Here is a 16,428-nt window from a genome sequence, read left to right as displayed (position 1 = left end):
AATGCATGAACTTCATTGTTTTTTACCCTTACCTTTTCCCTAAAGAACAAAAAGGATAAATCAAAGATGTGGAACCTAAGTTAGACCACCCCTAAACAAAACCGTCACAAAACAAAAAAAGCATAAAAACCGGTTCACTAAGTGAGACGATATACAAAGTTAATAAAGTACAAATCGATTTAAATGTGAGTATGATATTTGAAGAGTTCAGTCAATTTCATCAAACCTGAACTTGATTACCATTAGACCGCCGAGGAAATATACCGTTTGAAACAAAAAAAGAATTTTCTTTATCGGTACAGACAGGAGCGTGCACAGAAATTTTGGAGCCCATCACAAATGACTTTTCCGGACCCCTCTCCATACTGTTTACCTCTATATTTCACCCCTAGTTGTAAAAATATTGGGACCCCTTCAGGCACGGGCAAAGGCCAACAGGTATCCTTTCCCCCTCCCTGTGCACGCCCCTGGGTACAGGTGTCTTCGAGTATTTATGGAACATAGTATGAAAAAAAAAAAAAACAGCCCGACGAGTTCAGAACCTCCTCCTTTTTTTTTTGAAGCCTGCTAATTAATATAACCCTAATTTCAAATTGAACTGGCGGCATCGTGAAATAGAAAATCTAGAATATTGGTCAATTTTCAGAAATCAGACACAGTTATAATGTAAAAATTAAAGAATATAAATTAAACCGTGGGGGAGGGGTGTTCTGCATTCATTTCCACCTCAATTGAACACAAAATATATTTAAAAACTAAAATAATAAATAAAGAACTTTATATTTTAGTGCCTCAAAAGGTTATTTTTTAGTAAATAAAATATTAAGGTAATTGATTCAACTATTAAAGTTGCAAAATATATTTAATTTATTGTTTTGCTACGCAGTAATAAATTCATTAGTAACACCTATAATAAAAAATTATCAGACGGCACAGCGTTGCGAAAATGGATCATCCATGTGCCGCGAGAATTAAATATCGTTCAAGAGAAAGCAAAACCTTCAGGTGTGAAAATACACCAAATAGGGCAAAACCACGTGACCGTGACGTATGAAATTTAAAGTTTCGTGGATTTCTCCGGGAACAATTATCAGTTCCAGACCAAATTACAATGGGACCATCTGGGAAGTATACCCTTCTAAACAATTTTTTTTTTTTTTTCAAATCGGTCCAGTAGTCTTGGAATAATTCGAAAGCATGCATAAAAAGCTTGCAATACGAAATCATAACCTACTTTTTTGAAGTCCAGTTAAAAAAAATCAGTATAACTTTTATAACACATCTAAACTCCATTTATTTAATTATTTCTCCTATTAAGACTTTTTATTACGTATGGTGTCCTCTCACAAGCGGCTGACTAGCTCAGTCGGTCTGCACTGAGCGTCGAACTAATAGCGCAAAGGTCATAGGTTCGATACCGCTATGGACAAGAGTAGGAGAATCATTGAGAGAATACGTTACTCCTGAATGATAAATTGTCGCCTCACTTTTAGAATAGATTTAAGTTGCATCTGTTTGAGACGATTTTTTTGTCTTCCTTTAAAACTCTCTCTTACGCATAGTCACCCAATAATAGCGGTCCATTAGTTCAGTTGGTTAGAGCGTCGTGCTAATAACGCGAAGATCGAGGGTTCGATACCCCCATGGGCCTGGTTCCGATTACTTTCGAAATAGCTTTTTTACTTTAGCAGGACTTTTATCCAAATTTATATGCACACATAAAGGAATTTAATTACAACGTTTTGAATCCTTGCTTTATTGAAATCACTGAGAGAATACGTTACTCCTGAATGATAAATTGTCGCCTCACTTTTAGAATAGATTTAAGTTGCATCTGTTTGAGACGATTTTTTTGTCTTCCTCTAAAACTCTCTCTTACGCATAGTCACCCAATAATAGCGGCCCGTTAGCTCAGTTGGTTAGAGCATCGTGCTAATAACGCGAAGATCGTGGGTTCGATCCCCCATGGGCCAGGTTCCGATTACTTTCGAAATAGCTTTTTTACTTTAGCAGGACTTTTATCCAAATTTCCATGCACACATAAAGGAATTTAATTACAACGTTTTAAATCCTTGCTTTATTGAAATCATTGAGAGAATACGTTACTCCTGAATGATAAATTGTCGCCTCACTTTTAGAATAGATTTAAGTTGCATCTGTTTGAGACGATTTTTTGTCTTACTTTAAAACTCTCTCTTACGCATAGTCACCCAATGATAGCGGCCCATTAGATCAGTTGGTTAAAGCGTCGTGCTAATAACGCGAAGGTCGTGGGTTCGATCCCCCCATGGGCCAGGTTCCGATTATTTTCGAAATAGCTTTTTTACTTTAGCAGGACTTTTATCCAAATTTCCATGCACACATAAAGGAATTTAATTACAACGTTTTGAATCCTTGCTTTATTGAAATCATTGAGAGAATACGTTACTCCTGAATGATAAATTGTCGCCTCACTTTTAGAATAGATTTAAGTTGCATCTGTTTGAGACGATTTTTTTTGTCTTCCTTTAAAACTCTCTTTTACGCATAGTCACCCAATGATAGCGGCCCATTAGATCAGTTGGTTAAAGCGTCGTGCTAATAACGCGAAGGTCGTGGGTTCGATCCCCCCATGGGCCAGGTTCCGATTATTTTCGAAATAGCTTTTTTACTTTAGCAGGAATTTTATCCAAATTTCCATGCACACAAAAAGGAATTTCCTTACAACGTTTTGAATCCTTGCTTTATTGAAATCATTGAGAGAATACGTTACTCCTGAATGATAAATTGTCGCCTCACTTTTAGAATAGATTTAAGTTGCATCTGTTTGAGACGATTTTTTTGTCTTACTTTAAAACTCTCTCTTACGCATAGTCACCCAATAATAGCGGCCCATTAGTTCAGTTGGTTATAGCGTCGTGCTAATAACGCGAAGGTCGTGGGTTCGATCCCTCTCTGGGCCAGGTTCCGATTATTTTCGAAATAGCTTTCTTACTTTAGCAGAATATTTATCCAAATTTCCATGCACACATAACGGAATTTAATTACAACGTTTTGAATCCTTGCTTTATTGAAATCATTGAGAGAATACGTTACTCCTGAATGATAAATTGTCGCCTCACTTTTAGAATAGATTTAAGTTGCATCTGTTTGAGACGATTTTTTTGTCTTCCTCTAAAACTCTCTCTTACGCAGTCACCCAATAATAGCAGCCCGTTAGCTCAGTTGGTTAGAGCATCGTGCTAATAACGCGAAGGTCGTGGGTTCGATCCCCTCATGGGCCAAGTTCCGATTATTTTCGAAATAGCTTTTTTACTTTAGCAGGACTATTATCCGAATTTCCATGCACACATAAAGGAATTTCCTAACAACGTTTTGAATACTTGCTTTATTGAAATCGTTGAGAGAATACGTTACTCCTGAATGATAAATTGCCGCCTCACTTTTAGAATAGATTTAAGTTGCATCTGTTTGAGACGATTTTTTTGTCTTCCTTTAAAATTCTCTCTTACTCATAGTCACCCACCATCAGTGGCTCATTAGCTCAGTTGGTTAGAGCGTCGTGCTAATAACGCAAAGGTCGTGGGTTCGATCCCCCCATGGGCCAGGTTCCGGTTATTTTATAAATAGCTTTTTTACCTTAGCCGGACTTTTATCCACATTTCCATGTACACATGATGGAATTTCCTCACAACGTTTTGAATCCTTGCTTTATTGAAATCATTGAGAGAATACGTTACTCCTGAATGATAAATTGTCGCCTTACTTTTAGAATAGATTCGAGTTGCATCTGATTGAACCGATTTTTTTGTCTTCCTTTAATATTCTCTCTTACTCATAGTCACCCACCATCAGTGGCTCATTAGCTCAGTTGGTTAGAGCGGCGTGCTAATAACGCGAAGGTCGTGGGTTCGATCCCCCCATGGGCCAGGTTCCGAATATTTTCGAAATAGCTTTTTTACCTTAGCCGGACTTTTATCCACATTTCCATGTACACATGATGGAATTTCCTCACAACGTTTTGAATCCTTGCTTTATTGAAATCATTGAGAGAATACGTTACTCCTGAATGATAAATTGTCGCCTTACTTTTAGAATAAAATCGAGTTGCATCTGATTGAACCGATTTTTTTGTCTTCCTTTAAAATTCTCTCTTACTCATAGTCACCCACCACCAGTGGCCCATTAGCTCAGTTGGTTAGAGCGGCGTGCTAATAACGCGAAGGTCGTGGGTTCGATCCCCCCATGGGCCAGGTTCAAATTATTTTCGCAATAGCTTTTTTACCTTAGCCGGACTTTTATCCACATTTCCATGTACACATGATGGAATTTCCTCACAACGTTTTGAATCCTTGCTTTATTGAAATCATTGAGAGAATACGTTACTCCTGAATGATAAATTGTCGCCTCACTTTTAGAATAGATTCGAGTTGCATCTGATTGAACCGATTTTTTTGTCTTCCTTTAAAATTCTCTCTTACTCATAGTCACCCACCACCAGTGGCCCATTAGCTCTGTTGGTTAGAGCGGCGTGCTAATAACACGAAGGTCGTGGGTTCGATCCCCCCATGGGCCAGGTTCCGAATATTTTCGAAATAGCTTTTTTACCTTAGCCGGTCTTTTATCTATATTTCCATGTACACATGATGGAATTTCCTCACAACGTTTTGAATCCTTGCTTTATTGAAATCATTGAGAGAATACGTTACTCCTGAATGATAAATTGTCGCCTCACTTTTAGAATAGATTCGAGTTGCATCTGATTGAACCGATTGTTTTGTCTTCCTTTAAAATTCTCTCTTACTCATAGTCACCCACCACCAGTGGCCCATTAGCTCAGTTGGTTAGAGCGGCGTGCTAATAACGCGAAGGTCGTGGGTTCGAACCCCCCATGGGCCAGGTTCCGAATATTTTCGAAATAGCTTTTTTACCTTAGCCGGACTTTTATCCACATTTCCATGTACACATAATGGAATTTCCTCACAACGTTTTGAATCCTTGCTTTATTGAAATCATTGAGAGAATACGTTACTCCTGAATGATAAATTGTCGCCTTACTTTTAGACTAGATTCGAGTTGCATCTGATTGAACCGATTTTTTTGTCTTCCTTTAAAATTCTCTCTTACTCATAGTCACCCACCACCAGTGGCCCATTAGCTCAGTTGGTTAGAGCGGCGTGCTAATAACGCGAAGGTCGTGGGTTCGATCCCCCCATGGGCCAGGTTCCGGTTATTTTATAAATGGCTCTTTTACTTTAGCAGGATTTTTATCCACATTTCTATCTACACATGATGGAATTTCCTCACAACGTTTTGAATCCTTGCTTTATTGAAATCATTGAGAGAATACGTTACTCCTGAATGATAAATTGTCGCCTCACTTTTAGAATAGATTCGAGTTGCATCTGATTGAACCGATTGTTTTGTCTTCCTTTAAAATTCTCTCTTACTCATAGTCACCCACCACCAGTGGCCCATTAGCTCAGTTGGTTAGAGCGGCGTGCTAATAACGCGAAGGTCGTGGGTTCGATCCCCCCATGGGCCAGGTTCCGGTTATTTTATAAATGGCTCTTTTACTTTAGCAGGATTTTTATCCACATTTCTATCTACACATGATGGAATTTCCTCACAACGTTTTGAATCCTTGCTTTATTGAAATCATTGAGAGAATACGTTACTCCTGAATGATAAATTGTCGCCTTACTTTTAGAATAGATTCGAGTTGCATCTGATTGAACCGATTTTTTTGTCTTCCTTTAAAATTCTCTCTTACTCATAGTCACCCACCACCAGTGGCCCATTAGCTCAGTTGGTTAGAGCGGCGTGCTAATAACGCGAAGGTCGTGGGTTCGATCCCCCCATGGGCCAGGTTCCGGTTATTTTATAAATGGCTCTTTTACTTTAGCAGGATTTTTATCCACATTTCTATCTACACATGATGGAATTTCCTCACAACGTTTTGAATCCTTGCTTTATTGAAATCATTGAGAGAATACGTTACTCCTGAATGATAAATTGTCGCCTTACTTTTAGAATAGATTCGAGTTGCATCTGATTGAACCGATTTTTTTGTCTTCCTTTAAAATTCTCTCTTACTCATAGTCACCCACCACCAGTGGCCCATTAGCTCAGTTGGTTAGAGCGGCGTGCTAATAACGCGAAGGTCGTGGGTTCGATCCCCCCATGGGCCAGGTTCCGGTTATTTTATAAATGGCTCTTTTACTTTAGCAGGATTTTTATCCACATTTCTATCTACACATGATGGAATTTCCTCACAACGTTTTGAATCCTTGCTTTATTGAAATCATTGAGAGAATACGTTACTCCTGAATGATAAATTGTCGCCTTACTTTTAGAATAGATTCGAGTTGCATCTGATTGAACCGATTTTTTTGTCTTCCTTTAAAATTCTCTCTTACTCATAGTCACCCACCACCAGTGGCCCATTAGCTCAGTTGGTTAGAGCGTCGTGCTAATAACGCGAAGGTCGTGGGTTCGATCCCCCCATGGGCCAGGTTCCGGTTATTTTATAAATGGCTCTTTTACTTTAGCAGGATTTTTATCCACATTTCCATGTACACATAATGGAATTTCCTCACAACGTTTTGAATCCTTGCTTTATTGAAATCATTGAGAGAATACGTTACTCCTGAATGATAAATTGTCGCCTTACTTTTAGAACAGATTCGAGTTGCATCTGATTGAACCGATTTTTTTGTCTTCCTTTAAAATTCTCTCTTACTCATAGTCACCCACCACCAGTGGCCCATTAGCTCAGTTGTTTAGAGCGGCGTGCTAATAACGCGAAGGTCGTGGGTTCGAACCCCCCATGGGCCAGGTTCCGAATATTTTCGAAATAGCTTTTTTACCTTAGCCGGACTTTTATCCACATTTCCATGTACACATGATGGAATTTCCTCACAACGTTTTGAATCCTTGCTTTATTGAAATCATTGAGAGAATACGTTACTCCTGAATGATAAATTGTCGCCTCACTTTTAGAATAGATTCGAGTTGCATCTGATTGAACCGATTTTTTTGTCTTCCTTTAAAATTCTCTCTTACTCATAGTCACCCACCACCAGTGGCCCATTAGCTCTGTTGGTTAGAGCGGCGTGCTAATAACACGAAGGTCGTGGGTTCGATCCCCCCATGGGCCAGGTTCCGAATATTTTCGAAATAGCTTTTTTACCTTAGCCGGTCTTTTATCTATATTTCCATGTACACATGATGGAATTTCCTCACAACGTTTTGAATCCTTGCTTTATTGAAATCATTGAGAGAATACGTTACTCCTGAATGATAAATTGTCGCCTCACTTTTAGAATAGATTCGAGTTGCATCTGATTGAACCGATTGTTTTGTCTTCCTTTAAAATTCTCTCTTACTCATAGTCACCCACCACCAGTGGCCCATTAGCTCAGTTGGTTAGAGCGGCGTGCTAATAACGCGAAGGTCGTGGGTTCGAACCCCCCATGGGCCAGGTTCCGAATATTTTCGAAATAGCTTTTTTACCTTAGCCGGACTTTTATCCACATTTCCATGTACACATAATGGAATTTCCTCACAACGTTTTGAATCCTTGCTTTATTGAAATCATTGAGAGAATACGTTACTCCTGAATGATAAATTGTCGCCTTACTTTTAGACTAGATTCGAGTTGCATCTGATTGAACCGATTTTTTTGTCTTCCTTTAAAATTCTCTCTTACTCATAGTCACCCACCACCAGTGGCCCATTAGCTCAGTTGGTTAGAGCGGCGTGCTAATAACGCGAAGGTCGTGGGTTCGATCCCCCCATGGGCCAGGTTCCGATTATTTTCGAAATAGCTTTTTTACCTTAGCCGGACTTTTATCCACATTTCCATGTACACATGATGGAATTTCCTCACAACGTTTTGAATCCTTGCTTTATTGAAATCATTGAGAGAATACGTTACTCCTGAATGGTAAATTGTCGCCTCACTTTTAGAATAGATTCGAGTTGCATCTGATTGAACCGATTGTTTTGTCTTCCTTTAAAATTCTCTCTTACTCATAGTCACCCACCACCAGTGGCCCATTAGCTCAGTTGGTTAGAGCGGCGTGCTAATAACGCGAAGGTCGTGGGTTCGATCCCCCCATGGGCCAGGTTCCGGTTATTTTATAAATGGCTCTTTTACTTTAGCAGGATTTTTATCCACATTTCTATCTACACATGATGGAATTTCCTCACAACGTTTTGAATCCTTGCTTTATTGAAATCATTGAGAGAATACGTTACTCCTGAATGATAAATTGTCGCCTTACTTTTAGAAGAGATTCGAGTTGCATCTGATTGAACCGATTTTTTTGTCTTCCTTTAAAATTCTCTCTTACTCATAGTCACCCACCACCAGTGGCCCATTAGCTCAGTTGGTTAGAGCGGCGTGCTAATAACGCGAAGGTCGTGGGTTCGATCCCCCCATGGGCCAGGTTCCGGTTATTTTATAAATGGCTCTTTTACTTTAGCAGGATTTTTATCCACATTTCTATCTACACATGATGGAATTTCCTCACAACGTTTTGAATCCTTGCTTTATTGAAATCATTGAGAGAATACGTTACTCCTGAATGATAAATTGTCGCCTTACTTTTAGAATAGATTCGAGTTGCATCTGATTGAACCGATTTTTTTGTCTTCCTTTAAAATTCTCTCTTACTCATAGTCACCCACCACCAGTGGCCCATTAGCTCAGTTGGTTAGAGCGGCGTGCTAATAACGCGAAGGTCGTGGGTTCGATCCTCCATGGGCCAGGTTCCGGTTATTTTATAAATGGCTCTTTTACTTTAGCAGGATTTTTATCCACATTTCTATCTACACATGATGGAATTTCCTCACAACGTTTTGAATCCTTGCTTTATTGAAATCATTGAGAGAATACGTTACTCCTGAATGATAAATTGTCGACTTACTTTTAGAACAGATTCGAGTTGCATCTGATTGAACCGATTTTTTTGTCTTCCTTTAAAATTCTCTCTTACTCATAGTCACCCACCACCAGTGGCCCATTAGCTCAGTTGGTTAGAGCGGCGTGCTAATAACGCGAAGGTCGTGGGTTCGAACCCCCCATGGGCCAGGTTCCGAATATTTTCGAAATAGCTTTTTTACCTTAGCCGGACTTTTATCCACATTTCCATGTACACATGATGGAATTTCCTCACAACGTTTTGAATCCTTGCTTTATTGAAATCATTGAGAGAATACGTTACTCCTGAATGATAAATTGTCGCCTTACTTTTAGACTAGATTCGAGTTGCATCTGATTGAACCGATTTTTTTGTCTTCCTTTAAAATTCTCTCTTACTCATAGTCACCCACCACCAGTGGCCCATTAGCTCAGTTGGTTAGAGCGGCGTGCTAATAACGCAAAGGTCGTGGGTTCGATCCCCCCATGGGCCAGGTTCCGATTATTTTCGAAATAGCTTTTTTACCTTAGCCGGACTTTTATCCACATTTCCATGTACACATGATGGAATTTCCTCACAACGTTTTGAATCCTTGCTTTATTGAAATCATTGAGAGAATACGTTACTCCTGAATGATAAATTGTCGCCTCACTTTTAGAATAGATTCGAGTTGCATCTGATTGAACCGATTTTTTTGTCTTCCTTTAAAATTCTCTCTTACTCATAGTCCACCCACCACCAGTGGCCCATTAGCTCTGTTGGTTAGAGCGGCGTGCTAATAACGCGAAGGTCGTGGGTTCGATCCCCCCATGGGCCAGGTTCCGAATATTTTCGAAATAGCTTTTTTACCTTAGCCGGTCTTTTATCTACATTTCCATGTACACATGATGGAATTTCCTCACAACGTTTTGAATCCTTGCTTTATTGAAATCATTGAGAGAATACGTTACTCCTGAATGATAGATTGTCGCCTCACTTTTAGAATAGATTCGAGTTGCATCTGATTGAACCGATTGTTTTGTCTTCCTTTAAAATTCTCTCTTACTCATAGTCACCCACCACCAGTGGCCCATTAGCTCAGTTGGTTAGAGCGGCGTGCTAATAACGCGAAGGTCGTGGGTTCGAACCCCCCATGGGCCAGGTTCCGAATATTTTCGAAATAGCTTTTTTACCTTAGCCGGACTTTTATCCACATTTCCATGTACACATGATGGAATTTCCTCACAACGTTTTGAATCCTTGCTTTATTGAAATCATTGAGAGAATACGTTACTCCTGAATGATAAATTGTCGCCTTACTTTTAGACTAGATTCGAGTTGCATCTGATTGAACCGATTTTTTTGTCTTCCTTTAAAATTCTCTCTTACTCATAGTCACCCACCACCAGTGGCCCTTTAGCTCAGTTGGTTAGAGCGGCGTGCTAATAACGCGAAGGTCGTGGGTTCGATCCCCCCATGGGCCAGGTTCCGATTATTTTCGAAATAGCTTTTTTACCTTAGCCGGACTTTTGTCCACATTTCCATGTACACATGATGGAATTTCCTCACAACGTTTTGAATCCTTGCTTTATTGAAATCATTGAGAGAATACGTTACTCCTGAATGATAAATTGTCGCCTCACTTTTAGAATAGATTCGAGTTGCATCTGATTGAACCGATTGTTTTGTCTTCCTTTAAAATTCTCTCTTACTCATAGTCACCCAACACCAGTGGCCCATTAGCTCAGTTGGTTAGAGCGGCGTGCTAATAACGCGAAGGTCGTGGGTTCGATCCCCCCATGGGCCAGGTTCCGGTTATTTTATAAATGGCTCTTTTACTTTAGCAGGATTTTTATCCACATTTCTATCTACACATGATGGAATTTCCTCACAACGTTTTGAATCCTTGCTTTATTGAAATCATTGAGAGAATACGTTACTCCTGAATGATAAATTGTCGCCTTACTTTTAGAATAGATTCGAGTTGCATCTGATTGAACCGATTTTTTTGTCTTCCTTTAAAATTCTCTCTTACTCATAGTCACCCACCACCAGTGGCCCATTAGCTCAGTTGGTTAGAGCGTCGTGCTAATAACGCGAAGGTCGTGGGTTCGATCCCCCCATGGGCCAGGTTCCGGTTATTTTATAAATGGCTCTTTTACTTTAGCAGGATTTTTATCCACATTTCCATGTACACATAATGGAATTTCCTCACAACGTTTTGAATCCTTGCTTTATTGAAATCATTGAGAGAATACGTTACTCCTGAATGATAAATTGTCGCCTTACTTTTAGAACAGATTCGAGTTGCATCTGATTGAACCGATTTTTTTGTCTTCCTTTAAAATTCTCTCTTACTCATAGTCACCCACCACCAGTGGCCCATTAGCTCAGTTGGTTAGAGCGGCGTGCTAATAACGCGAAGGTCGTGGGTTCGAACCCCCCATGGGCCAGGTTCCGAATATTTTCGAAATAGCTTTTTTACCTTAGCCGGACTTTTATCCACATTTCCATGTACACATGATGGAATTTCCTCACAACGTTTTGAATCCTTGCTTTACTGAAATCATTGAGAGAATACGTTACTCCTGAATGATAAATTGTCGCCTTACTTTTAGACTAGATTCGAGTTGCATCTGATTGAACCGATTTTTTTGTCTTCCTTTAAAATTCTCTCTTACTCATAGTCACCCACCACCAGTGGCCCATTAGTTCAGTTGGTTAGAGCGGCGTGCTAATAAAGCGAAGGTCGTGGGTTCGATCCCCCCATGGGCCAGGTTCCGATTATTTTCGAAATAGCTTTTTTACCTTAGCCGGACTTTTATCCACATTTCCATGTACACATGATGGAATTTCCTCACAACGTTTTGAATCCTTGCTTTATTGAAATCATTGAGAGAATACGTTACTCCTGAATGATAAATTGTCGCCTCACTTTTAGAATAGATTCGAGTTGCATCTGATTGAACCGATTTTTTTGTCTTCCTTTAAAATTCTCTCTTACTCATAGTCACCCACCACCAGTGGCCCATTAGCTCTGTTGGTTAGAGCGGCGTGCTAATAACACGAAGGTCGTGGGTTCGATCCCCCCATGGGCCAGGTTCCGAATATTTTCGAAATAGCTTTTTTACCTTAGCCGGTCTTTTATCTATATTTCCATGTACACATGATGGAATTTCCTCACAACGTTTTGAATCCTTGCTTTATTGAAATCATTGAGAGAATACGTTACTCCTGAATGATAAATTGTCGCCTCACTTTTAGAATAGATTCGAGTTGCATCTGATTGAACCGATTGTTTTGTCTTCCTTTAAAATTCTCTCTTACTCATAGTCACCCACCACCAGTGGCCCATTAGCTCAGTTGGTTAGAGCGGCGTGCTAATAACGCGAAGGTCGTGGGTTCGAACCCCCCATGGGCCAGGTTCCGAATATTTTCGAAATAGCTTTTTTACCTTAGCCGGACTTTTATCCACATTTCCATGTACACATAATGGAATTTCCTCACAACGTTTTGAATCCTTGCTTTATTGAAATCATTGAGAGAATACGTTACTCCTGAATGATAAATTGTCGCCTTACTTTTAGACTAGATTCGAGTTGCATCTGATTGAACCGATTTTTTTGTCTTCCTTTAAAATTCTCTCTTACTCATAGTCACCCACCACCAGTGGCCCATTAGCTCAGTTGGTTAGAGCGGCGTGCTAATAACGCGAAGGTCGTGGGTTCGATCCCCCCATGGGCCAGGTTCCGATTATTTTCGAAATAGCTTTTTTACCTTAGCCGGACTTTTATCCACATTTCCATGTACACATGATGGAATTTCCTCACAACGTTTTGAATCCTTGCTTTATTGAAATCATTGAGAGAATACGTTACTCCTGAATGATAAATTGTCGCCTCACTTTTAGAATAGATTCGAGTTGCATCTGATTGAACCGATTGTTTTGTCTTCCTTTAAAATTCTCTCTTACTCATAGTCACCCACCACCAGTGGCCCATTAGCTCAGTTGGTTAGAGCGGCGTGCTAATAACGCGAAGGTCGTGGGTTCGATCCCCCCATGGGCCAGGTTCCGGTTATTTTATAAATGGCTCTTTTACTTTAGCAGGATTTTTATCCACATTTCTATCTACACATGATGGAATTTCCTCACAACGTTTTGAATCCTTGCTTTATTGAAATCATTGAGAGAATACGTTACTCCTGAATGATAAATTGTCGCCTTACTTTTAGAATAGATTCGAGTTGCATCTGATTGAACCGATTTTTTTTGTCTTCCTTTAAAATTCTCTCTTACTCATAGTCACCCACCACCAGTGGCCCATTAGCTCAGTTGGTTAGAGCGGCGTGCTAATAACGCGAAGGTCGTGGGTTCGATCCCCCCATGGGCCAGGTTCCGGTTATTTTATAAATGGCTCTTTTACTTTAGCAGGATTTTTATCCACATTTCTATCTACACATGATGGAATTTCCTCACAACGTTTTGAATCCTTGCTTTATTGAAATCATTGAGAGAATACGTTACTCCTGAATGATAAATTGTCGCCTTACTTTTAGAATAGATTCGAGTTGCATCTGATTGAACCGATTTTTTTTGTCTTCCTTTAAAATTCTCTCTTACTCATAGTCACCCACCACCAGTGGCCCATTAGCTCAGTTGGTTAGAGCGGCGTGCTAATAACGCGAAGGTCGTGGGTTCGATCCCCCCATGGGCCAGGTTCCGGTTATTTTATAAATGGCTCTTTTACTTTAGCAGGATTTTTATCCACATTTCCATGTACACATAATGAAATTTCCTCACAACGTTTTGAATCCTTGCTTTATTGAAATCATTGAGAGAATACGTTACTCCTGAATGATAAATTGTCGCCTTACTTTTAGAACAGATTCGAGTTGCATCTGATTGAACCGATTTTTTTGTCTTCCTTTAAAATTCTCTCTTACTCATAGTCACCCACCACCAGTGGCCCATTAGCTCAGTTGGTTAGAGCGGCGTGCTAATAACGCGAAGGTCGTGGGTTCGAACCCCCCATGGGCCAGCTTCCGATTATTTTCGAAATAGCTTTTTTACCTTAGCCGGACTTTTATCCACATTTCCATGTACACATGATGGAATTTCCTCACAACGTTTTGAATCCTTGCTTTATTGAAATCATTGAGAGAATACGTTACTCCTGAATGATAAATTGTCGCCTCACTTTTTAGAATAGATTCGAGTTGCATCTGATTGAACCGATTTTTTGTCTTCCTTTAAAATTCTCTCTTACTCATAGTCACCCACCACCAGTGGCCCATTAGCTCTGTTGGTTAGAGCGGCGTGCTAATAACGCGATGTCGTGGGTTCGATCCCCCCATGGGCCAGGTTCCGAATATTTTCGAAATAGCTTTTTTACCTTAGCCGTCTTTTATCTACATTTCCATGTACACATGATGGAATTTCCTCACAACGTTTTGAATCCTTGCTTTATTGAAATCATTGAGAGAATACGTTACTCCTGAATGATAGATTGTCGCCTCACTTTTAGAATAGATTCGAGTTGCATCTGATTGAACCGATTGTTTTGTCTTCCTTTAAAATTCTCTCTTACTCATAGTCACCCACCACCAGTGGCCCATTAGCTCAGTTGGTTAGAGCGGCGTGCTAATAACGCGAAGGTCGTGGGTTCGAACCCCCCATGGGCCAGGTTCCGAATATTTTCGAAATAGCTTTTTTACCTTAGCCGGACTTTTATCCACATTTCCATGTACACATGATGGAATTTCCTCACAACGTTTTTGAATCCTTGCTTTATTGAAATCATTGAGAGAATACGTTACTCCTGAATGATAAATTGTCGCCTTACTTTTAGACTAGATTCGAGTTGCATCTGATTGAACCGATTTTTTTGTCTTCCTTTAAAATTCTCTCTTACTCATAGTCACCCACCACCAGTGGCCCTTTAGCTCAGTTGGTTAGAGCGGGCGTGCTAATAACGCGAAGGTCGTGGGTTCGATCCCCCCATGGCCAGGTTCCGAATATTTTCGAAATAGCTTTTTTACCTTAGCCGGACTTTTATCCACATTTCCATGTACACATGATGGAATTTCCTCACAACGTTTTGAATCCTTGCTTTATTGAAATCATTGAGAGAATACGTTACTCCTGAATGATAAATTGTCGCTCACTTTTAGAATAGATTCGAGTTGCATCTGATTGAACCGATTGTTTTGTCTTCCTTTAAAATTCTCTCTTACTCATAGTCACCCAACACCAGTGGCCCATTAGCTCAGTTGGTTAGAGCGGCGTGCTAATAACGCGAAGGTCGTGGGTTCGATCCCCCCATGGGCCAGGTTCCGGTTATTTTATAAATGGCTCTTTTACTTTAGCAGGATTTTTATCCACATTTCTATCTACACATGATGGAATTTCCTCACAACGTTTTGAATCCTTGCTTTAATTGAAATCATTGAGAGAATACGTTACTCCTGAATGATAAATTGTCGCCTTACTTTTAGAATAGATTCGAGTTGCATCTGATTTGAACCGATTTTTTGTCTTCCTTTAAAATTCTCTCTTACTCATAGTCACCCACCACCAGTGGCCCATTAGCTCAGTTGGTTAGAGCGTCGTGCTAATAACGCGAAGGTCGTGGGTTCGATCCCCCCATGGGCCAGGTTCGATTATTTTCGAAATAGCTTTTATTACCTTAGCCGGACTTTTATCCACATTTCCATGTACACATGATGGAATTTCCTCACAACGTTTTGAATCCTTGCTTTATTGAAATCATTGAGAGAATACGTTACTCCTGAATGATAAATTGTCGCCTTACTTTTAGACTAGATTCGAGTTGCATCTGATTGAACCGATTTTTTGTCTTCCTTTAAAATTCTCTCTTACTCATAGTCACCCACCCACCAGTGGCCCATTAGCTCAGTTGGTTAGAGCGGCGTGCTAATAACGCAAAGGTCGTGGGTTCGATCCCCCCATGGCCAGGTTCCGATTATTTTCGAAACAGCTTTTTTACCTTAGCCGGACTTTTATCCCACATTTCCATGTACACATGATGGAATTTCCTCACAACGTTTTTGAATCCTTGCTTTATTGAAATCATTGAGAGAATACGTTACTCCTGAATGATAAATTGTCGCCTCACTTTTAGAATAGATTCGAGTTGCATCTGATTGAACCGATTTTTTTGTCTTCCTTTAAAATTCTCTCTTACTCATAGTCACCCACCACCAGTGGCCCATTAGCTCTGTTGGTTAGAGCGGCGTGCTAATAACGCGAAGGTCGTGGGTTCGATCCCCCCATGGGCCAGGTTCCGAATATTTCGAAATAGCTTTTTTTACCTTAGCCGGTCTTTTATCTACATTTCCATGTACACATGATGGAATTTCCTCACAACGTTTTGAATCCTTGCTTTATTGAAATCATTGAGAGAATACGTTACTCCTGAATGATAGATTGTCGCCTCACTTTTAGAATAGATTCGAGTTGCATCTGATTGAACCGATTGTTTTGTCTTCCTTTAAAATTCTCTCTTACTCATAGTCACCCACC

At 40.0% G+C, this 16,428-nt stretch overlaps 43 non-coding genes across 43 annotated transcripts; all 43 read left to right on the top strand.

The window, feature by feature from the left end:
- Positions 1-1,577: 1,577 nt before the first annotated feature.
- On the top strand, positions 1,578-1,651 carry Trnai-aau (transfer RNA isoleucine (anticodon AAU)). Its single transcript has one exon. It is a non-coding gene; the product is annotated as a tRNA-Ile (tRNA).
- A 249-nt stretch (positions 1,652-1,900) lies between these two features.
- Positions 1,901-1,973, top strand: Trnai-aau (transfer RNA isoleucine (anticodon AAU)). The gene has a single exon. It is a non-coding gene; the product is annotated as a tRNA-Ile (tRNA).
- Positions 1,974-2,221: 248 nt separating this feature from the next.
- On the top strand, positions 2,222-2,295 carry Trnai-aau (transfer RNA isoleucine (anticodon AAU)). The gene has a single exon. It is a non-coding gene; the product is annotated as a tRNA-Ile (tRNA).
- A 250-nt stretch (positions 2,296-2,545) lies between these two features.
- Trnai-aau (transfer RNA isoleucine (anticodon AAU)) lies at positions 2,546-2,619 on the top strand. Its single transcript has one exon. It is a non-coding gene; the product is annotated as a tRNA-Ile (tRNA).
- A 570-nt stretch (positions 2,620-3,189) lies between these two features.
- Positions 3,190-3,263, top strand: Trnai-aau (transfer RNA isoleucine (anticodon AAU)). The gene has a single exon. It is a non-coding gene; the product is annotated as a tRNA-Ile (tRNA).
- A 249-nt stretch (positions 3,264-3,512) lies between these two features.
- Positions 3,513-3,586, top strand: Trnai-aau (transfer RNA isoleucine (anticodon AAU)). Its single transcript has one exon. It is a non-coding gene; the product is annotated as a tRNA-Ile (tRNA).
- Positions 3,587-3,835: 249 nt separating this feature from the next.
- Positions 3,836-3,909, top strand: Trnai-aau (transfer RNA isoleucine (anticodon AAU)). Its single transcript has one exon. It is a non-coding gene; the product is annotated as a tRNA-Ile (tRNA).
- A 249-nt stretch (positions 3,910-4,158) lies between these two features.
- On the top strand, positions 4,159-4,232 carry Trnai-aau (transfer RNA isoleucine (anticodon AAU)). The gene has a single exon. It is a non-coding gene; the product is annotated as a tRNA-Ile (tRNA).
- A 249-nt stretch (positions 4,233-4,481) lies between these two features.
- On the top strand, positions 4,482-4,555 carry Trnai-aau (transfer RNA isoleucine (anticodon AAU)). The gene has a single exon. It is a non-coding gene; the product is annotated as a tRNA-Ile (tRNA).
- Positions 4,556-4,804: 249 nt separating this feature from the next.
- On the top strand, positions 4,805-4,878 carry Trnai-aau (transfer RNA isoleucine (anticodon AAU)). The gene has a single exon. It is a non-coding gene; the product is annotated as a tRNA-Ile (tRNA).
- A 249-nt stretch (positions 4,879-5,127) lies between these two features.
- On the top strand, positions 5,128-5,201 carry Trnai-aau (transfer RNA isoleucine (anticodon AAU)). The gene has a single exon. It is a non-coding gene; the product is annotated as a tRNA-Ile (tRNA).
- Positions 5,202-5,450: 249 nt separating this feature from the next.
- Trnai-aau (transfer RNA isoleucine (anticodon AAU)) lies at positions 5,451-5,524 on the top strand. Its single transcript has one exon. It is a non-coding gene; the product is annotated as a tRNA-Ile (tRNA).
- A 249-nt stretch (positions 5,525-5,773) lies between these two features.
- On the top strand, positions 5,774-5,847 carry Trnai-aau (transfer RNA isoleucine (anticodon AAU)). The gene has a single exon. It is a non-coding gene; the product is annotated as a tRNA-Ile (tRNA).
- A 249-nt stretch (positions 5,848-6,096) lies between these two features.
- On the top strand, positions 6,097-6,170 carry Trnai-aau (transfer RNA isoleucine (anticodon AAU)). Its single transcript has one exon. It is a non-coding gene; the product is annotated as a tRNA-Ile (tRNA).
- Positions 6,171-6,419: 249 nt separating this feature from the next.
- On the top strand, positions 6,420-6,493 carry Trnai-aau (transfer RNA isoleucine (anticodon AAU)). Its single transcript has one exon. It is a non-coding gene; the product is annotated as a tRNA-Ile (tRNA).
- Positions 6,494-6,742: 249 nt separating this feature from the next.
- Positions 6,743-6,816, top strand: Trnai-aau (transfer RNA isoleucine (anticodon AAU)). The gene has a single exon. It is a non-coding gene; the product is annotated as a tRNA-Ile (tRNA).
- A 249-nt stretch (positions 6,817-7,065) lies between these two features.
- On the top strand, positions 7,066-7,139 carry Trnai-aau (transfer RNA isoleucine (anticodon AAU)). Its single transcript has one exon. It is a non-coding gene; the product is annotated as a tRNA-Ile (tRNA).
- Positions 7,140-7,388: 249 nt separating this feature from the next.
- Positions 7,389-7,462, top strand: Trnai-aau (transfer RNA isoleucine (anticodon AAU)). The gene has a single exon. It is a non-coding gene; the product is annotated as a tRNA-Ile (tRNA).
- Positions 7,463-7,711: 249 nt separating this feature from the next.
- On the top strand, positions 7,712-7,785 carry Trnai-aau (transfer RNA isoleucine (anticodon AAU)). The gene has a single exon. It is a non-coding gene; the product is annotated as a tRNA-Ile (tRNA).
- A 249-nt stretch (positions 7,786-8,034) lies between these two features.
- Trnai-aau (transfer RNA isoleucine (anticodon AAU)) lies at positions 8,035-8,108 on the top strand. Its single transcript has one exon. It is a non-coding gene; the product is annotated as a tRNA-Ile (tRNA).
- A 249-nt stretch (positions 8,109-8,357) lies between these two features.
- Positions 8,358-8,431, top strand: Trnai-aau (transfer RNA isoleucine (anticodon AAU)). The gene has a single exon. It is a non-coding gene; the product is annotated as a tRNA-Ile (tRNA).
- Positions 8,432-8,680: 249 nt separating this feature from the next.
- On the top strand, positions 8,681-8,753 carry Trnai-aau (transfer RNA isoleucine (anticodon AAU)). The gene has a single exon. It is a non-coding gene; the product is annotated as a tRNA-Ile (tRNA).
- Positions 8,754-9,002: 249 nt separating this feature from the next.
- On the top strand, positions 9,003-9,076 carry Trnai-aau (transfer RNA isoleucine (anticodon AAU)). Its single transcript has one exon. It is a non-coding gene; the product is annotated as a tRNA-Ile (tRNA).
- Positions 9,077-9,325: 249 nt separating this feature from the next.
- On the top strand, positions 9,326-9,399 carry Trnai-aau (transfer RNA isoleucine (anticodon AAU)). The gene has a single exon. It is a non-coding gene; the product is annotated as a tRNA-Ile (tRNA).
- Positions 9,400-9,649: 250 nt separating this feature from the next.
- Trnai-aau (transfer RNA isoleucine (anticodon AAU)) lies at positions 9,650-9,723 on the top strand. Its single transcript has one exon. It is a non-coding gene; the product is annotated as a tRNA-Ile (tRNA).
- A 249-nt stretch (positions 9,724-9,972) lies between these two features.
- Positions 9,973-10,046, top strand: Trnai-aau (transfer RNA isoleucine (anticodon AAU)). The gene has a single exon. It is a non-coding gene; the product is annotated as a tRNA-Ile (tRNA).
- A 249-nt stretch (positions 10,047-10,295) lies between these two features.
- Positions 10,296-10,369, top strand: Trnai-aau (transfer RNA isoleucine (anticodon AAU)). Its single transcript has one exon. It is a non-coding gene; the product is annotated as a tRNA-Ile (tRNA).
- Positions 10,370-10,618: 249 nt separating this feature from the next.
- Positions 10,619-10,692, top strand: Trnai-aau (transfer RNA isoleucine (anticodon AAU)). Its single transcript has one exon. It is a non-coding gene; the product is annotated as a tRNA-Ile (tRNA).
- Positions 10,693-10,941: 249 nt separating this feature from the next.
- Positions 10,942-11,015, top strand: Trnai-aau (transfer RNA isoleucine (anticodon AAU)). Its single transcript has one exon. It is a non-coding gene; the product is annotated as a tRNA-Ile (tRNA).
- Positions 11,016-11,264: 249 nt separating this feature from the next.
- On the top strand, positions 11,265-11,338 carry Trnai-aau (transfer RNA isoleucine (anticodon AAU)). The gene has a single exon. It is a non-coding gene; the product is annotated as a tRNA-Ile (tRNA).
- Positions 11,339-11,587: 249 nt separating this feature from the next.
- On the top strand, positions 11,588-11,661 carry Trnai-aau (transfer RNA isoleucine (anticodon AAU)). The gene has a single exon. It is a non-coding gene; the product is annotated as a tRNA-Ile (tRNA).
- Positions 11,662-11,910: 249 nt separating this feature from the next.
- Positions 11,911-11,984, top strand: Trnai-aau (transfer RNA isoleucine (anticodon AAU)). Its single transcript has one exon. It is a non-coding gene; the product is annotated as a tRNA-Ile (tRNA).
- A 249-nt stretch (positions 11,985-12,233) lies between these two features.
- Trnai-aau (transfer RNA isoleucine (anticodon AAU)) lies at positions 12,234-12,307 on the top strand. The gene has a single exon. It is a non-coding gene; the product is annotated as a tRNA-Ile (tRNA).
- Positions 12,308-12,556: 249 nt separating this feature from the next.
- On the top strand, positions 12,557-12,630 carry Trnai-aau (transfer RNA isoleucine (anticodon AAU)). Its single transcript has one exon. It is a non-coding gene; the product is annotated as a tRNA-Ile (tRNA).
- Positions 12,631-12,879: 249 nt separating this feature from the next.
- Positions 12,880-12,953, top strand: Trnai-aau (transfer RNA isoleucine (anticodon AAU)). Its single transcript has one exon. It is a non-coding gene; the product is annotated as a tRNA-Ile (tRNA).
- A 250-nt stretch (positions 12,954-13,203) lies between these two features.
- On the top strand, positions 13,204-13,277 carry Trnai-aau (transfer RNA isoleucine (anticodon AAU)). Its single transcript has one exon. It is a non-coding gene; the product is annotated as a tRNA-Ile (tRNA).
- A 250-nt stretch (positions 13,278-13,527) lies between these two features.
- Positions 13,528-13,601, top strand: Trnai-aau (transfer RNA isoleucine (anticodon AAU)). Its single transcript has one exon. It is a non-coding gene; the product is annotated as a tRNA-Ile (tRNA).
- A 249-nt stretch (positions 13,602-13,850) lies between these two features.
- Trnai-aau (transfer RNA isoleucine (anticodon AAU)) lies at positions 13,851-13,924 on the top strand. The gene has a single exon. It is a non-coding gene; the product is annotated as a tRNA-Ile (tRNA).
- A 249-nt stretch (positions 13,925-14,173) lies between these two features.
- Positions 14,174-14,246, top strand: Trnai-aau (transfer RNA isoleucine (anticodon AAU)). The gene has a single exon. It is a non-coding gene; the product is annotated as a tRNA-Ile (tRNA).
- Positions 14,247-14,494: 248 nt separating this feature from the next.
- On the top strand, positions 14,495-14,568 carry Trnai-aau (transfer RNA isoleucine (anticodon AAU)). The gene has a single exon. It is a non-coding gene; the product is annotated as a tRNA-Ile (tRNA).
- A 572-nt stretch (positions 14,569-15,140) lies between these two features.
- Trnai-aau (transfer RNA isoleucine (anticodon AAU)) lies at positions 15,141-15,214 on the top strand. The gene has a single exon. It is a non-coding gene; the product is annotated as a tRNA-Ile (tRNA).
- A 250-nt stretch (positions 15,215-15,464) lies between these two features.
- Trnai-aau (transfer RNA isoleucine (anticodon AAU)) lies at positions 15,465-15,538 on the top strand. Its single transcript has one exon. It is a non-coding gene; the product is annotated as a tRNA-Ile (tRNA).
- A 573-nt stretch (positions 15,539-16,111) lies between these two features.
- Positions 16,112-16,185, top strand: Trnai-aau (transfer RNA isoleucine (anticodon AAU)). The gene has a single exon. It is a non-coding gene; the product is annotated as a tRNA-Ile (tRNA).
- Positions 16,186-16,428: the final 243 nt, after the last annotated feature.

Source organism: Uloborus diversus, chromosome 4 (genome assembly GCF_026930045.1).
Source record: "Uloborus diversus isolate 005 chromosome 4, Udiv.v.3.1, whole genome shotgun sequence".
Taxonomy (NCBI): Eukaryota; Metazoa; Arthropoda; class Arachnida; order Araneae; family Uloboridae; genus Uloborus; species Uloborus diversus.
The sequence above is the reverse complement of the archived record's forward strand: the minus strand, read 5'-3'. Positions and strand labels throughout refer to the sequence as shown.